The 7742-nt window shown below is 37.3% G+C and overlaps 1 non-coding gene across 1 annotated transcript; it reads right to left on the minus strand.

Annotated features, from left to right (window-relative positions):
* Positions 1 to 7175: 7175 nt before the first annotated feature.
* Positions 7176 to 7279, minus strand: LOC144454635 (U6 spliceosomal RNA). The gene has a single exon (XR_013483145.1). It is a non-coding gene; the product is annotated as a U6 spliceosomal RNA (small nuclear RNA).
* Positions 7280 to 7742: the final 463 nt, after the last annotated feature.

Genomic DNA, 7742 nt, shown 5'->3' on the forward strand with positions numbered 1-7742 from the left:
TGGAGAGGAATATTAGGAGAGTTCAACTGGATACCAGCCTATCCTCTGCCATCTTGGATCAAGCTCCTTTCTAATTGTTTCTTTTTTTATTCATTTTGTATACTATTTATGTAGCAAAGATGTCCCTTATGTGTAGTGTGAGAGTGTCATTGTATGGCTCAAAGGAAGGCAGATTAGACATTTCTATTTTGTTCTTCTAATCTCCTCCAAACTTTATTTCCTATCCGGAGGGGGAAGGATGAGGTTGGGGCCAGAAATTTGGCCACTGAGAAGGAGAGAAAAGGAAAGAGAGGGAGGGAAAGAGGGGGAGGGAGAGAGAGAGTAGGGGGGGAGAGAGAGATGAGAGAGAGAGATGAAAGAGAGAGAGAGAGAGAGAGAGAGAGAGAGAGAGAGAGAGAGAGAGAGAGAATGAATTGGGTTAGAATTATATCTGTCTTCTCATATATTATTAGTCTAGGGGATATAGTTTTCAGGTTCAAGCTAGACTTCTAATTGGTAGTAATTAATGGGGAAAGGAGGACCAAATCTTTATATCCAAAGCTTGACTCCTTTCTCACCAAATATCAGTTGCACAATTAACACACACATAGCAGATAGCCAAGAAACCAATTAGTCCAAGTTGATAAAACAGAAATCAGAAAAAAAATTATATATATGGGAATACATGCCGGACAGCACATAGTGAAGAAGCCCCCCCATTGAGAGCAAGAGCTCAACTCAGCCAAGAGAAAGAGATCTATTTCTCACCCAAGGGGAAATTCTCTGAAGTCTTTAGTGTAGCAAGGTGGGGATAGGGGTACAATGGAGATTGCTTGCTTAACTCAGATTGGCTTTTTCCCAGAGTCTTATTCTTTATTCAGCAGCCTAAAGTGGAGTTGGCATTATCCATCTTCTCTCTTGAAGCTAGAAGCCATAAGCATTGGAAGCAACTGCAAAGACTGGAGGAAAGTAAAAAGACCAGAATAAAGTGAAGAGGCCCTCCTCTCGTTTCTCTCCAACTTTACCCTGCTCCTCAGGCAGGCATTGCATTGTTTTCTACAAATGAGGAGAGCATCCCATACCAATGGGCTCTTGTACTCTGATTACATTCACTTGTCTGTGTTCATGTGGTTTATCACAGCAGGTAAGTTCTGAGGGAATAAACTACTTTGTTTTTGTCTGCATCCTCCTGGCACATAGTAAGTGCTTTACAAATTTTTGCTGAATTGAATATTTTATCTTTATATTTCAAGTTGCACTGAATATACTTCAATATTTCAATGGATCATTATCTTACAATAAACAAAACCAAAACACTATAAGAAACAATAATTAAAATTAAAAGATGATGCAACAGTTCTCCACACTGCGACAGAGAAACTGTTTTCATTATATGCCTCCAAGGTAATAAGATATACCATTTCATGATATAAGTGATCATTTCTTCTTGCAGTTTTCAAGTGTGAGGGAAAGGGGAGCTCCCCCTCACCTCAGTCTCAGAGGAATGAGAATACAATCACAAGGTGTTAATGTGGTCGTAAAATATCTATAAAGATGTGTCTAGACCAGATCCCTTTATGAGGTACAAACTCTTCTCCAATTGAGTCTGACAAGGGAACTGCATAATTGACTGAGCAAATAAATTAGCCACACCCATGAGGGCTTTAAATAGCTGAACCCTGAGAGTGTCTAGTCAATCAAGGCTCAGAGCATTTGTAAACTGAGATTCCTTCAGGGGGAAGAGGAGGAGATTTCTGGAAACATGCACAAAAAGGGACCACAATGAAGACAATTATAGTTTATGGCAAACACATTGCAAAAGATGAAAAAAGTAGTAAAATTCCATGAATGATTTGACAAGATCCCCCAAACCAAGTTATGGCTACTTCAGTGCCAAGATGGGCATGAGGAGGTAGGGAAGATGGCAGCAAATCTGCTGGAAAATATATTCAGGATTACAAAGTAGAAAAGGTCAATAGACTTTAGACTTTTCAGAATCTTCGTGCCTATAAATCAAGAATGCTTCCCCCACCCCCAGCCAAGAAGAGTCAGAAAGCACTGTACATGGTGAGCACTAAATAGTGTTAGAAAAATTACTTGCTGGTTTATTAACAGAAAATGGCTGCTCACTGATATGGGCATCATATCAGAATCATCCTTCTATATGCAATCAAAAATTGACTAATTTAAGTAAAAGTAAGCATCAGTATCAAATTAGAAGGATAAAGATGGAAGGAAAATACATGTACTTGCAATAACTTCAACCTGTTCTATTCAACTGTTGAGGTAGAAAAGAATGGGATTTCACAACAGGCCAAAGGATATGTGCATGTCAAATGCTGATTATAACTCTGGACAGAGGAATTCATTTCTCCCTTCTTTCAAATGATTTCATACTTGAACTCACAGAATTTACGTCAATGGAAGAATCGCTACATGCTTTCCTCATTCATTTTGGAAGTCATGGCTGGTTTTGTATCTAAAATTAGAGACTTATCTGTTGAAAGAGTACCATAAATAGAAAACAGAGGCAGACATAGAACCTATTGCCAGGAATAGAAACTAAAATCTGGAGAAAATACAATCAGTTAGGACATTGAGGAAAAGAGAGAGCAAGCCCCATGATAAAGGGAAGGGCTTTATCTCTCTAGTAGCCCAAGAATATAGTAAAATGAAAAGATCTAGACCAAGGCTAGAATATAGAAGCCTTTTCAAAGAAAATTTACTTGAATTGTATTATATTTTCATTATTTCTTGGTTAATCAATCCAATAAGTGTTTATTGAGTGTCAAGCACTGTTAAAGCACCATTGGGGTACAAAAGAAATAAACATAACTTTGCTGAGTTCTATTTCCTCATCTATGAAATGAAGGGTCTGTTTCCATGTCCTGTTCTATGGCCTCTAAGGAACCTTGTAAATCTAAATGTAAGATCCTATCATCTTACATCAAGAAGTTTATAATCTGTATGGGAGCTGACTTAAATATACAAAGCACTTAGAGGAGATCACAAGGAAGTATATAATAACATAATACTCTGAAACATTCAAGTTCCATAATGCAGAATAACTTTGCTTGGATTATTCATTTGCTCATGTGAAAAACATGTAGGTACAACTGTGGAGCACAAGTTTGGTGGAGGGCAGCATTGGGGGTTGGGAGTGGGAAGTGGGGAAATGCTGTGCTCCCTCCACTACCTCTCTCAAGTAGAAAAAGGTATGACCCAGAGAGGGTAAGAGACATCCAGTTCTTCCAGGATTTTCCCTTCCTAGATTCTCTTAGCTCTCCTTTCCCTTAGGACAAAGGATGAGCATTTCTGATGGGGCCAGAGCTCAGGCTCTAAGAGGAGCCATGACTCCATTCCCCTCTTTCTTCCAAGGAAATCTAAGTGCTCCCCAAGTACAAGTTGTAGAGTTGTGCTTGGGCATGTTCTAGAATCATTCACGTGACTAAACTGTAACTTGACAAATTCCAGGGAGTTCTTTTAATCCCCCACCTCAGAATTATGACATTCTAGCATAGATAGTTTGTGAAACACAGAATTACTCAGGGTTCTCCTCACATGAACACTCTAATTACAAAAATGATGTGTTCTTAGCCCATTGAAGTAACTGCTTTTATAAAAAGAAGATCTGCCTTATAAAGTATTAAAGAATTTTATTTTCACCAGGAATTAGAAAACATAAGACATGGAAATTTTTGCCAGAATCATAACCTCTCTTGGATTATTTAGCATCAGAAACTTAAAGAAATACCTAGAGATCTGGATCCAGAAGCAGATTCATTCAGCATGAGGTTATGAAGAAAAGCTGTACCATTCTGCTCAAGAAAGTGGCCCTGATGAAGACTCCAGAGAAAGGGCCATAAACAAAAGGAATCTGGCTGCTCCTACAAGACTTGGCTCTTTTCAGAGCCAAGAGAAGGAAGGGGGGACTCTTTACTCCCAAATTCCTGAGCTAGATTCCATACCCTGCTTAGCTGACCAGGTCAGTGGTCTGTAAACCTCTGTTGCCCTGCTTTGTTTGTGGATATATATATGATGAGAATTTTAGCAAGGGAGAAGATACAGACTTTTCTTCAATCACAAATGATCCCTGTTGTCCAAAATTGATAATAAAAAATACCAATCATAAGCTCTCAGGCCTCAGCTAGACCAAAGCAGAGCATCTTCTGAAACCTAGAACAACTCAAATCTCCTGAAGAATGCAAAGGGAAAGGGGGCACCTCAAGGATTAAGAGTCCTCCCTTTAATAAGAGTTTACTAATTTCTGTAGTAGAAGCAAATGTCATTTCATTTTATTTTGTCTTCTTATTGCTTCTTCCTTGCACATTCCCTGAGTCACACATATTCATCTTAGTTTGAAGCAATAAAAAAAAAGAGGTTAGTACAATAAACCATGCTGGCTTTTAAAGATTCTACCCACATAGACAGAGGAAGAAGAGAGTTGAGAATAAACAAGGACACCCCAACCTCCCAGATCTGTGGCTTCATAGCCCAAAGGGAGCAAAGGAAGAGTGGATAAACTCACCAGGTCCCAGAAATGCTATGTGGCAAGCACATTCAGGAAAACAGCAAGTTCTGTTTAGGAAGATCACTTCTTAATTGGATCAGTGAGTCAATGATTCAATGCTCATGATTATATTTGATTCTATATTCTATCTGGGGTAGAAGTTCTCTTTCGAGTGGTCATATCCTAGGCCCCCTTTTCTATCCACAGAGCTCTAAAGTTCCTGTGCTTCTCTGTCCAATATGACTCCCACTTAGGGCAAATCTTTAGTTTTTTTTCCCCCCAAGCTGAAAAAGCTATACTCTCTAAGTGCTGCTGGCATGGAACTATGGAAGTCTTAGATTGTTTTTCTGAATTACTTGCATCCATTGATTTCTATTGTAAAAAACATTTTTTACTTTTATGTTTTACAATTTGTTTAACCACACCTCAATCAATGGACATCTATCTACTTTGTTTCTAGTTTTTGTAACCAGAAAGAGAAAAGCTATGAATGTTTGCATATATGATCTTTGTTTATATCATTGACTTCCTTGGGGTTGATATAGTAGTGGGATCATTAAAGTGTATGATCAGCTTAATAGCTTTTCTTGCATGATTCCACTTTTTTTAATACTCAGAATTATCAGATTAATTCACCATGTCACCAACAATGTATTAGTGTGCCTGGTTTTCCAAAGTCCTTCCAATACTACTGTCATCTTTAAAAATTACCTTTGTTGGCAATTATCTAATGGCAACTCTTTTATATTACGGATGAGAAAATTAAAGGCCAGAGAGTAGAAGTGACTTATCCAAGGTAATAAAACAATATGATGACAGTTGAGGCTAGAATTGAATATTCACTGCCATGATCTAGTTTTCCTGCCTTCCTATCACAAGGATCTAAGACAAAATCCCCCACAAATGTTAGCCTGACCTTTACATTTTTGGAGGAGCTATAATTTAACTTGATTCCCCAAGCCTTTGTTAAAAGTGTGACTTTTAAATTACCACACAGAGAAAATGAATATACTGAATAAGTCAGGGGCTTAGGTGATATTTGTGAAATCTAAATTTTTATGTTAAAATGAAATTTTTTGAAATGATTTAATTATAATATTGTACAATATCTCACAGTTTGGCTTTTGCAGTATGGCTATACTGGCTTTCTTTCACTTCATTGTTTATAAAGAGTTTTTCATCTAGCTGTCCCATTTACATACTCCCTTCCAATCATCATTAATCAACACAAATACTGAAAGAATTTCTGTTGGCCCTTATCTGTCTCAGGAACCATCAATTCAAAAGCAAGGGACCAAAGCGCTGAGCTGACTGCAATTTGCAGAAGATTGGCAATGGATAGTTATCCCACTGAATCTGAGCTAAAGATAAAATTTCACAGTTGATATTTTCACCATTCATGTGGCAAATACAAACAAAATTGAGTGTCAATGTGGATTTACCAATAAACTGAATAACATGTGCAGCCTCATTGTTTAATTTGTTCTGCCAGCTGAGTTTTGTATTTTTCTTAGCACAATACAATGAAGATGTTTGTGTGCTGTCATGGTAGGTCCATCATTAGGAATGGCTGGTCCATTTGTGCTGTTTTGAGATAATGTCATCCTTTTGTTTTCAAACTCAACTATATTTCTCATCCTTGAGAACCATCCTCATTTACTTTTTTGATCTGTCTATATTGATTTGAAATAAACAGTTTTCTACATTGGATGTCTTCCATAAATTCAAAAGTGTGTGATTTGGAAATGTAACAGAAAAAAGTTATTTGTATGGTGGAACAGATCTTCATAGTACAAGTCATTTAACTTCTGTCTGACTCAGTTTCCTCAGCTATGAAATAGGGACAATAATAGCATCTACTTCACAGGACTGTTGTAAGGATCAAATGTGATAATAGTTGTAAGGCTTTTTACATAGTGTCTAACACATATTAGGTACTTAATGCTTGTTTTCGTGTCCAACTTCACTGATGTAGTGATGTAGCAAGCACAGAAGAAACAACATAGGAGAGAAGAAAGGGCAGAGTACTAGATGTAGAATCAGGAAATCTGGACTAGAAACATTTATGCTAGATCCCTGGCTTCTGTATGATTTCAGACAAGTCCTAACCTCTTTTTAACTTATTATCCTTAAAGGTAAAGCGAGAGGTTTGGGCTAGATAATACATCAAGGTCACTTCCAGCTCTAAATCATGCATGGATGGTGTGGTGCTGGCTGGTGGAGAACCTCTGCCTTCTTGGTATTAATTGTCAGGTCAAAATTAGAACAAGCTACAGAGAATTGATCCATAACCTGTTGCATCTCAGCCTCAGAGGCCACATAGAATGAACAATATCTAGTATATAGTAAGAAATTAATAAATGCTCTATCTATCTATCTATCTATCTATCTATCTGTCTGTCTGTCTGTCTGTCTGTCTGTCTGTCTGTCTATCTATCTATCTATCTATCTATCTATCTATCTATCTATCTATCATCATAGAAGGGTAAAATCAGATTGTGGAATTCCTTGATACCAGGCAAAGGAGTCTGAACTTGAATCAATTGAATCATTGAAGGGTTAGGTCTTCCACAAATAAGATAAATCTGACAGAGTTGTGAATGATGATTTTGGGGGGGAATATGGTGGTAGGAAGACCAAGAGGTTAATGTAATAATTCAGGAAGGTAGTAGCTCTGGCAATAGAGGAAAAAATGCAATATGTTGAGAATTTGCATGCCATCTTTGTGCAGAGGCCCCATAAATCTTTTCTGTATTCTTCTAATTTTAATCTATGTGCTACTGATGGCATGCATAATTAACTTTAGAACTAGAATCAAAATCGAGATCTCTTGACTCCCAGTTCATTGTTTTCCACAGTATTCTCTACTTTGGTCCATGTTTGAGATTTCACCTTCCCTGAAGGAGCCTCTGAAGAGGAATTGCGGTATGATAGCTGTTACGGCCCCTAAGTTATTTACAAAATCACTTCAAGATATAAAGCTTGGAGTAGTGCCTGTTATATGGAGACATGAATGTATGAATATACATTCAATTTGATAGCATTTTTGCTGGCTTAAAAATGAGATCATTATCAGTTGGCCATAGAGATGGAAAAATATGAATAGAAAGAGTAAAAGCTCTTTTTTGGGAGAGGATAGGAACATTAATTTAACATACATTTGTTTTTTCTAAACACGTTTGTTGTATTAGACAAGAAAGTATGTCTGTATTTGAGAGTTCATTATCTCCAAAGACCATTTAGAAATGGGATA

This window comes from Phascolarctos cinereus, unplaced genomic scaffold, assembly GCF_003287225.1.
Source record: "Phascolarctos cinereus isolate Bilbo 61053 unplaced genomic scaffold, phaCin_HiC Scaffold_726;HRSCAF=1367, whole genome shotgun sequence".
In the NCBI taxonomy this organism is placed as follows: domain Eukaryota; kingdom Metazoa; phylum Chordata; class Mammalia; order Diprotodontia; family Phascolarctidae; genus Phascolarctos; species Phascolarctos cinereus.